Source organism: Crinia signifera, chromosome 9 (assembly GCF_055691185.1).
Source record: "Crinia signifera chromosome 9, ASM5569118v1, whole genome shotgun sequence".
Taxonomy (NCBI): domain Eukaryota; kingdom Metazoa; phylum Chordata; class Amphibia; order Anura; family Myobatrachidae; genus Crinia; species Crinia signifera.
In genome coordinates this window covers 13,728,621-13,740,395 of record NC_139225.1, presented here as the reverse complement: position 1 = coordinate 13,740,395, position 11,775 = coordinate 13,728,621, and positions in this window count along the sequence as shown.

Sequence of the window (11,775 nt, the reverse complement as noted above, 5' to 3'; positions counted from 1 at the left end):
TCATGGTATGGATTTTCTTTCCCATAAACTTTCATTATTGAATACGATGGATGTATTTTCATGAAAAAGGTTTTCCGCAAACGATCTTATCCAGAAATAGTTTTGCAGGTTCTTAACCCTTTGCGTGCTAAGTGATTTTACCAAAATAGGTGAGATAATTGCTAAGCAAACGTGGCTAAGGGCCTTATTCAAACCCGTTCGCTAGGTTATGTACACTCTGATCCTGGTGAACAGGTCAGCTCCCCCGTCACCCACATCCCCTCTGTAGTTTGGGAAGGGATGCGTATGAGAACACATAGCCTCGCATTTGGCCAGAGGGGAGAGAAGTCAATTCGATGGTCGCCGACTATTGATCGATTTCTCTCCCCTTCGTAAATAAGTCAGTGTAAACCGACTTTTATTTCCACCACTGATTGTTGAAGATGGAGCGGACGCTGACATCATTCATGGGGACGTACATAAAACGCTGGGTGTTCCCCCTAAGGCCGCCCCCTACCTGTGCTAACTCTTTGGTAAGTGTGATCTTCGCAGAAGGTGTGCGCACAGGTGGCCCGCACATATCCGGCCGTAAGTATCTCACAGCAGTTGGTGGTGTTCCCAGAATGATTAACTATTGCAATTTACAAGGCAAGAGACTAAAGGCTTTTTGGGGTGAAAACTTGACAAAATAATTACAATAATATATTAAAACATAACTTTTACATTAGAAAAAAGAGAAAAACATGATGTGAAGAAATTGTTTACAAAATATAGTAAACCATATTAAAAAAAAATATAAAGCCGCATTTCTTTGTAAATCTGCACAGACTGTTTTACGGGGGGATGAAAATTTTGCATCACCAAGGAAACAGGGATTTTGTACTTACCGTAAATCCTTTTCTCCGAGTCCACAGGTGTCACTGGAGTTACACTGGGGGAATAGAAGGCGACCACAGGGAGCATGGGCACTTTAAAAAAAATAATCAGTGTGACCAACTCCTCCCCTTCTACTTCCCCTCCCAGGCAGTCATAAAGATCGTGCCCGAAAGGGAGCAGAAAGATATAACACACATCCGAGAGGAGGTTCATCACAACATAACATCATTCAACACTTATAGTAGAAAAAGATATAAATGAAAAACAACCGCACACACAGAGTCAAACCAGACGAGACAGGTGTGTAATAACCATTTTTATATAACCCTGACAAGGGAAAACTCCAGAGGTTACCCAATAGGAACCTAACACTGAACGTAACAGGTGGAGAACAGCGCTGAGGTGGGCGTCCAGTGACACCTGTGGACTCGGAGAAAAGGATTTACGGTAAGTACAAAATCCCTGTTTCTCCTTCATCCACTAGGTGTCACTGGAGTTACACTGGGGACGTCCCAGAGCTTTCAACCCGGGTGGGTGAGCGCTGAGATCCCCTTAAAACAGATCCCCTTAAAACAGAGCGGCCAAACTGAGAAGCTGGTGCCGCAAAGGTATCAAACCTATAAAATCGCACAAAGGTGTGCCGACCTGACCATGTCGCAGCTCGACAGAGCTGTTGCAGGGATACCCCACGGGCAGCCGCCCATGAAGGACCCACCGATCTGGTGGAGTGCGCCCCTATGTTAGCAGGAGGCGTCTGAGCCTCAGCAAGGTATGCCTGACGAATTGTCAGACGGATCCATCTGGCCAGCGTTTGCTTCGAAGCTGGCCATCCACGACGCACCGGGTCGTAGGTAACAAACAAGACATCCATCTTGCGAAAAGAAGCCGTGCGAGAGACATAAATACGCAGGGCCCTCACCACATCCAAAGACCTATCCTCAGGTGAAGCCTCTGTGAATGCTGGAACCACGATGGGTTGGTTCACGTGGAACGCTGAGACCACCTTTGGAAGAAAAGAAAGACTGGTACGGAGCTCCGCTCTGTCCGGATGAAACTGGAGGAACGGTGAGCGACAAGAAAGCGCACCCAATTCCGAAACACGTCTGGCCGAGGCCAGAGCCAAGAGAAGAACTACCTTCCAAGTGAGATATCGAAGATCCACCTCTTCTAACGGCTCAAATATCGATGATCTTAAATATCTGAGAACCAACTCCAGGTCCCAGGGAGCCGTAGGTGGACGAATGGGGGGCTGAAGCCTCAGCACCCCCTGGAAAAAAGTGAACTTCAGGAATGAGGGCTAGACGTTGCTGGAAAAAAACTGAAAGGGCTGACACCTGCACCTTCAGGGTATTCAGCCTAAGTCCAGAGTTCAAACCCTCCTGTAAAAACAGGAGAAGTCGAGCCTTCTTGAACAGAGTAGAGGACACTCTGCGTCCCCTAGTCGCACCAAGCCACATAGGATCTCCAAATCCGATGATAGTGTCTGGAGGTGACTTCCTTCCTGGCCCTCATCATTGTAGGTATTACCGCCCTAGGGATACCTGCATGTCTCAAGATGGACCTCTCAGCAGCCACACCGTCAAATGCAGACGTCCTAAATCTGGGTAGATGAAAGGACCCTGACTGAGGAGGTCCTCTTGAGGCGGTAGCAGCTATGGCTCGTCGATCAGGTTGGTGTACCACGCTCGCCGGGGCCAATCCGGCGCTATCAGAAGCGCTGTTACCCCCTCCCTGCGAATGCGTTGCAATACCCGAGGTATCAGCGGAAAGGGAGGGAAGAGGTAAACAAACTGAAACGGCCAAGGAGCGACCAGAGCGTCCACCCCTGCGGCCTGAGGATCTCGAGTCCGCGCGAAGTATATTGGGAGCTGGAAGTTGTGGCGGGACGCCATCAGGTCCGCCTGAGGACAACTCCAATGATGTATTAAGGTCTGAAATACCTGTGGGTTGAGGCACCACTCCCTCTGGTGGGCATGCTGCCGACTTAGAAAGTCGGCCTCCCAATTGTCTACTCCGGGAATGAACACTGCTGACAAAGCCTGAGCATGGTCCTGAGCCCAGATGATGATCCTGCTTACTTCCTTCATCACCGCCTTGATCCGAGTGCCGCCCTGTTTGTTTATGTAGGCGACGGCTGTGGCGTTGTCGGACTGGACTCTGATTGCTCTGCCCCGCAGCAGGTGTCCCGCCTGTAGAAAAGCATAGTAGACTGTTCTGAGTTCCAGCACATTGATGGAGAGTAAGCTCTCCTGCCTCGTCCATAAACCCTGGAACTGGTGTTCCAGCGTTCCCGCTCCCCAGCCTCGAAGGCTGGCGTCTGTGGTGAGGAGAATCCACTCCCATATGCCGAACCTCCTGCCCCTTTGCAGGTTTGCTGAGTTGAGCCACCACAGCAGGGACAGACGGGCTCGAGGAGACAGGGTCACCCGCTGCTGAAGATGCAGGTGAGACCCTGACCACTGGTGAAGGAGAGACAACTGGAATTGGCGCGAGTGGAAGCGGCCGTACTGTACCGCCTCGAAGGAGGACACCATCTTCCCCAAGCATAGGCGAATCTAGAATTATGGTAATGGGTGGTCCCAGATCCAGACACAATAGAAGGCGGACCTTTGCGCGGCGTAGCCGCGCGGCAAAAAGGGGGCGTGGCCTCATGGGAAGGCGGCGTGGTATCACAAAAAGGGGTGTGGTATTACACGTTAGACCATACACAGTAATGCCCATTACACATTTTTACAAACTCCGTAATACCCATTACACATAAAGCCACACGCCGTAATGCCAATTACACATTGTGCCACACATCATGATGCCCATTACATACTATATAACAAACCGTAATGCCCATTACGTATTTGCCACATAAGTGCTGCTTATCTACATGCTCATTGCTAGGGGGTGCTTGCTTGATGGCACCATAGTACCCATTACATATGATGCCGCACACCATAGTACCCATTACACAATGCCACACACCATAGTACCCATTACACATGATGCCGCGCACACCATAGTACCCATTACACATGATGCTGCACACATAATGTCCCTTACACATGATGCTGCACACATAATGCTGCTTACACATGATGCTGCACACCGTAATGCCCCTTACACATTAAGCCACACATTATGCATAATGCCCCCACATACCGCCACTTGTAGTGTCCCTTAAGCAATGCCCCCAAATGTGCCACTTACTGTAAATTTTTATATGAGCATTCGCTGCTGCTGCAGGGAGAGATGGAGAGCGGTGCGTGCTGTTGTTGTGCATGACGTCGGGGGAGCACGCCGGGCGCCGGCACCACATGATTAAGGGGGGGGGGGGGCGGGCTGAGGTGAAAGCGGGGAGAAGAATTGGAGCGGAAGCTGCAGGGGTGACAGTCATTGACAGCTGGGCAGAGAGCAGGGGGCTGCCAGGCTGTATTCAGAGCACTGCAGGTCACGGCTGTTTGAAATAATACCCCTTTCACAGAAAATGCAGGGATTTTCCATCGGGAATATGGTCCCAGGATCATGCAGGGACATTCCCAGGCTGACCCTGTATACACCAGCCTAGTCCCTGCATTTTCTGGTGTGAGGAGGAGAGACAACCACTCCCCTCTCCCTACCCCCCTTTAACCAACCAGCTATATCTTCGGAACCAACTGACACATTTACACGAGACCAGTATCATATTGAAGAACTTTTGAGTTGGCTTCGAATGCTTTTGGTCCCGTGAAACTGGCCTGTTTGGTTCCAGAGAAATCTGCCCTCAAAGAACATAAACAGTCATGAAATTACATTTAAGAAATGAAAAAAAAAAACGTTTTAACCTCAATATCCCTGAAACCAATTAACCTATATGGATCCAGCCTGGTATCAGATTGAAGGTCCAGCGATTTGGGTTCGACTGAGATCAACCTCCAGCTTCAGTGATGCCGAAGGGGGAAATGGCAGCCGTTGAACTGGGTGGGGGTCGGAATTAGCGGGTCCCATGTTATCCTATAGGGAAAAACGTTCCAGCTTTGCCTGGCCGTATCTCCGGTTTCCAGGGGGCTAGAGACATGGGGCTGGGCTTGTTGGAAAGCCCTGGTCCTCAGCTACAAAATGGGCTAATGGGTGGTCCTGTGCACCCCCGGACCACCCCCTAGATTCGCCTATGTCCCCAAGAGTCTGGTGCAGAGATACCTGTGGATGTCGCAAGACCGACCGGACCAGGACCTGCAGGGACTGAATTTTGTCGGGCGGCAGGAAAACCTTCATCTGCTGGGTGTCCAGAATCATCCCCAAAAAGAGAAGACGTTGAGACGGCTGTAGCTGAGACTTTGCAATGTTCAGAATCCACCCATGACTGATGAGAGTCTCCTGGGTGAGCCGTATGTTGGACAACAGAGCCTCCCTTGAACGATTCTTCAGAAGAAGATCGTCCAAGTAGGGGATGATGGTAACCCCCTGAGCCCTGAGGACCTCCATCATCACCGCCATCACCTTGGTGAAGACCCTGGGGGCCGATGAGAGACCCGAACGGCAGGGCCTGGAACTGCCAGTGTTGGTCCTGTATAGAGAACCGGAGGAAGGCCTGGTGAGGAGGCCAGATAGGGATGTGCAGGTACGCGTCCCTGATATCCAAGGATACCAGGAACTCTCCCTGTATCACCGACTGCAGGGACTCGATTTTGAATTTGACCGCTTGTAGGAACGGATTCAAATCCTTGAGATTTAGAATGGGCCTCACCGAGCCGTCCGGCTTCGGTACAAGGAACAGACTGGAGTAGTATCCCTGAGTACGCTGATCTTCGGGAACTGGTATCACAACTCCTGTTGTCCGCAGCTTGTTGATTGCTGACAACAAAAGTTGCGCCTTGTCTCTTGAGACTGGGAGACCGGTCTTGAAAAACCTGTTTGGAGGGGGCAACCGGAAATGGATCTTGTAACCCTGGGTTACCAGATCCCTTACCCATGAGTCCTGACAAGACTGCAGCCAGATGTGACAGAAGGACAGCAGTCGGGCCCCGACCCTGGGATCCCCCAGATGAGACCGTGGACAGTCATGCGGCTGGCTTGGTGGACTTGGGCTCCTGGACAGCTGCAGAGGCACCTCTGCCTCGTCCTCTGGAACCTCTAGATGGAGCTCCGCCTCTGGAACGACCTCTGAATCTGTCCGTAGGCAGAAAGGAGGGCCTTTGAGGGGTCCTGCGTGAAGTCGGTGGAGCTGCTGAGGGAAGGAAGTGGGACTTACCTCCCGTTGCTTGGGAGATCCACTTGTCGAGCTCCGGCCCGAAAAGAACCTCCCCATTGAACGCCAGGGCCTCCACCGCATGCTTGGACTCTGCGTCAGCCTGCCATTGGCGTAACCAGAGAGCTCTGCGAGCTGAGATGGATAATGCCGAAACCTTGGCTGCAACCATGCAGACGTCAGAAGAGGCTTCTATTAAATACATGGATGCCTCTTGGATCTGTTCAGCAAGCTGAACAATGGAGGCAGGGTCAGAGCCCTCACGAACCTCTGTTAGGATCTGAGAGGCCCATACCCCCATGGCCTTATTTACCCAGCATCCGACCTGGGCCGGACGCTGAATAATTCCAGCTGCAGAAAAAATGTCCAACTTACGGTCCGAAGTATCCTTAAGGGCTATTTCACACTGTCCGGCTCCTGCCGGACGGCGAAATCCCGCTCGGCTTAAAAGCCGTGCCGTCCCTGCAGTGTGTAATGGATAGCTATGTGTCCATTCACACAGGACGGCCACGGCACGGCCGCCGGGTAGCAGCCGGATCTTTCCACTGCAGTGTCCGGCTGCCGTGCCGTGGCCGTCCCGTCCTCACAGGTCAGTGTGTGCTGAGGGCGATGGGGGCCTTTCACACACACCGGTCATTTGGTGTCCGGTTTTAGCTCTCCACCGCCCCCAAACTGACGTCACTTCAGTTTTTACCCTCAAATTTACATAGCACTGGCTCACGGAGCCGGTGCATGTGAAAGAGACAACTGTCAGGCAAAAAGCCGGACAAAGTGTGTCTTGCTTTTTGCCGTCCGGTCAAAACCGGAGTGTGTGAAACTAGCCTAAGAGTGGTTGCACCCGGCACCGGGAGAACAGTCTTTTTAGACAGTCGTGAGACTGATGAGTCCACTACTGGTGGTATCTCAATCCTCTTTCTACCCTCTGGTGGCAGAGGATAGGCAGCCAGAAACCGCTGAGGTACCTGGAATTTTTTGTCAGGGTGATTCCAAGCCCGCAAAATATGTTCATCCAACCTCCTCCGCTGGAGGAAAGGTGGGTGCCTGCCTCTGTCTCTTCCCAAAGAAAGAGGGACGGGCAGGAATGTCTGCGTCATCTGACACCTTGCAGGCAATCTTAACCATGTGTATAAGGTCCTCCAAGCCCTGAGTGGCTGGGGCCGGTTCTTGCATACACAACGCCTGAGCCTCAGGTTCCACGTCGTCGTCATCATCATCATAATTATCTGGAAGGGCAAATTCGCCCTCCTCCAGATCAGGCATATCCTCATACTCCCCAGAATCCCCAGAGGGCTGTATTACCCTTTTTCTGAGTAAGGGAGGGGGATTTTGCCTAGAAGATGAAGCAATGGCGCCCTCTGCTGGGGTCAAGGCTTTAGTTAAACTCTGCACAGCAGGAGCCAAGGAAGCCTGTTTAGTTCTGGAAGTCTCTCTGTCCTTTTGAGCTGCCGAGAGCTTGCAAGCTAAATGAGACATTACATCAGCTAACTGTGATGCCCAAACAGGGGTATGCACGGGGGACTCTGGAGCTGGGGGTAAAGCAGCGCATTTATCACATACAGAGTCTCCCTCCTTAGAAGGTGTAAATTTTACAGCACACTTCTTGCAAGTAACCCTCTTGGAGCTACCCCCTGCCATGGTAAACAGAACACCCAGTAATCACCACACACTACCACACTGAACACAGAGAGTAGGTATAGGATAGGCCACAATATATACTGGAAGGGAGAGACAGTAAAAGTAAAAGAGCTGTCACAGAGCTTTGTACAGCGCTATGGCATATACCTAGGAGCGCTATAGCTCTATTTGAGACACAGCCCAAACTGTCTCCACCTAGCTCTAATCCCCACTGTAACTCACAGACCGGATAGAGCGTTCAGCAGGACGGTCACCAGGGGACAGGGATCACCCAACTGCAGTCTCAGGATAGATCTGCAGCGCAACAGTGGAGCCTCCAGCAGCGTGTTCAGCCGTGCCAAATGTCCAAGATGGCCGCCGTGACTTGCAGGACCGCTGGGGTATGCCAAGGCCTGCTGGGAAGTACCGCGCGGTGACTCCGCCCCCCGCCCGGCAGCTCCGTCACCCATAATGGCGCCTGGTTTTAAAAAAACCTCTGCTGCACTGCCGTTTGTGTCCCTGACCTTCCTCTAACAGGAAGGCAGGGTAATACTCACAGTGCTGCGGCCATGCCGTCGGCGGTGGGGCTGGGGGAGGATCGGGTGCACGCTTCGTGTGAGCGGCGCCCGTTACAGCTCCAGAGACTGTGGTCTCTGTCAGCCAGGGAGCCGGGCGCAAACCCTATAAGCAGCAGCCTCCGGCAGGCTCCCACGTCGCAGGCAGATAGTAGCAGCAACTATCTGCCTGTCCTCAAAGGCAAAACTTGCTGCTTTATACCCTAATTACAAAAAGCCCAGGAGATGAGCCAAATGTGACCTGCTCCCTTTTGGGCACGATCTAATACTGCCTGGGAGGGGAAGTAGAAGGGGAGGAGTTGGTCACACTGATTAATTTTTTAAAGTGCCCATGCTCCCTGTGGTCGCCTTCTATTCCCCCAGTGTAACTCCAGTGACACCTAGTGGATGAAGGAGAAATAACAATATCGTAATCGTGGATTATCTACAAATACAAGGTTTGGGTCAGCAACTTTATTTTTTTTTTTTAAGTAATTTTTTTTGTTTTGCCTCAAAATAATCTTGTACATTATACAACTGTGTACAAATTAAGTACGTTCATAATATCCTATACAAACCATTTCACGCATCAAACGTTCAATTGATACAAAAGAAAATGAGGAACTTACTTCACCTATGTCAACAATGTTAATGCCAATAAAAGTACAACTATCCATAAGAACAAGTCGACATGCGTCAACACTCCCTCCTCAAACAAATCTGTGCTCTCATGGCTGTTATGGGAAGAATAAAACATTTCAATATTTTTTTTATTTCATAACAAAAAGAGTCAAATTCTTTCCATTCTTTTTTGCTCAACCTAAAGATGAGGAAGAGAAGTTGCATACGCTGGACTGGTAGTATCGTTTTCCGAAACGGTACTCTATATAGACAAATGATCGGTTGCCTGCAGGTGCAAGGAAAGGTCGTATGCCCACAAAACTATAGCAAAGGGGGATCAAGGAATGGGATTGCTTATGTGCATGAGAAGGATAGATTGAAACATACTCAACCAGGACATTTTTGACTTCCTAGGCTAAGGGGGTTATTCCATGTGGGGGTCATGGCGGTCGAGCAAGCTTGACTGCCGTGACCCCCACATGGAATACCCCCCTTCCCGTTCTCGGTCAGCTGGACCGAGAACATGCAGGCAGGGTTCAATCTCCCGCCTGCCGGGGAGTGGCCGCGAGTTGCGGCCGGGAAGTGATGAGTTGCTGTCTGGGAAGACAGCATTGAATAGGGCCCGACGGGAGATACTCGCCGGTGATTGAATATCCCAAGACTCAAGCATCAGTAAACATTATTTGTTAAGGGGCTACATAGTCGATATGTTCTTGACTCCTTATTCTTTAGATATTTCAAATGCCCACTTTGGAAGATCTATTCTGAGCGGGGCAATGTCTGAAGCTATGTACCTTAAGTGGGCACACCCCAGGGGAAGGAAACAAAAACTGCCTGTCTACTCTGGGGATTAGATCCCATTGATTCCCCTAGTTATAATAGCTGAGAGCACTTAAAAGAAAAAATGATCGTTAAGCACAATTTCTTTGTACATAAAGGAGACTGCAATGTTGGGAAACCTTGCTACATCAATATTGTGTCAAACATAATACATTTAATTGTGAATTTCTAATTAAAATTGTTAGATTGAGATAGGGGGTTGGTTGGCACAGGCTTAAAGACAATTATTTATTTGTAAATTCAATGGTACTGGTTAATTAATATAGACCAACATAAGTGAAGGCTGTTCAGGGAAACCCCTGATTAGCGATTGCTGGTTGGTGGTGCTCCCAAAGAAAGTTCAGCATATATACTGAAAGGGGTAGTCTGTAAGAAAAGACTGAAGGGGAACCAATAGGTTTTTGGGGCACACTTTATGTAATAATATTGTTAATTAGTAAATGTACAGATGATGTTAAATAAAACGTAACTTTTAATATTGTGCTTTAATCTAAAATAAATTGCTTCAATATGCTTATGTCTGCACCCCTTATGTATAACTTATGGAGTCTAAAAATAATAATGGAAGACTCCTGCCGAGAATTCGGTCCAATTCACTAAAGTGATACAAGATGCGAAAATGTTTTAAAATATAGTTTGCCAAATAACAATTTTATATATAATACAGTAATGGCAAACAAATGTGACACTGGACACGGCCCACCACCACTGGATTTTCCACTGCAGTGTCGGCACCGTTGGATAACCACTGCTAAATGCAGAGAGGGGAGAGGGAGGAAAGTTGTTGTGGCTACACCTCAACGGTACGGACGGACGTACTGTTCCAGTAGTTAAATACAGCACTGGATATTCCCTGTCAGTCTCCCATACAGGTACTAATCCAGCCTATCACTGGGACACTTGCCCCAATGGGCCTCAATGAGGACATTAACTTCAGCGCCTTCCTATGAGGACTTTACATCACCTTCCACAATATTCTATTTGACCATAGGAATTTGATAACCCAAACTCCCCTCCACACCAACCAAGTGGATACTTTCCCTTGTAATATTGATGCCGTACTTAAAAGCATATATATATATCGCTTATCTACGTAGACAATCATCAGTTTATGTATCCTCCTGACATGTACCAATCTGCAGTTATCACAAGGTGTATTACAATCGTACATAAATGTTCATACCGGTTTTGAACATGTACCTTAAAACCCTCCCCGCCTGCAATTATATAGGTATTAGACCCTATCCTAACGCTCATTTTCGCGTGTCATATCTTACATGTATACCATCAACTATATCACCAGCCTGTACTGTCACCATTGCGTTACTATACCCACATTTTGACAACCTCTTTCATCAACATTATACCCCCAACTACAGGATCCCCCAAATATAATAATAACATTTTTTGTTACTATCAATCTATACTGGGGACACTGTTACTATTATACCCCATCCCATATATACCATCGATCAACCTGTACATTAATACACATACCATTGTGCTTTATCCTATGCTATATTATTAATTAGCACCATTACTAACCTACATGTAACCTTTTACCTTTATATACCTTCCATGGTACTCTCTCCATATGCCATACTAGTCTCACGTTATAGAGATAAATATATACACTCTCTGTTCTTTCTATTTCATGTCTCATTGTCCCTTACTTCTCATCATCAACCCCGCAGCCATCGTTTAAAGCTTTATTTTGTCCCGCGGCCACGATCACCAGATACGTAATTATATGACAACAGCTAGAAGCCGCCCGCCTCTGCTATCCGACCTTCCCATTGGCTCACTCCCACTATATGTAATTCCCCGTTGCCCAAGCCACCCACATACCCCTGTGACCAAGCTCATACGCCCCCACCAGTGTCGGCGGAGAGGAGAGATTCGGACGGAGTCACTCTCTATCCGTCCTCACAACCCGGCGCTGCAGCACCAACGAACAATCACCAGCGGGGACTCCCGCTTCTCATCCCCCGGAACGGATACCTGTGACACCATCGCCGGCCGCAACCGGCTTAGGTAACGGGGTAATTCCCCATACCCTGGTCTCCTACGTGACCG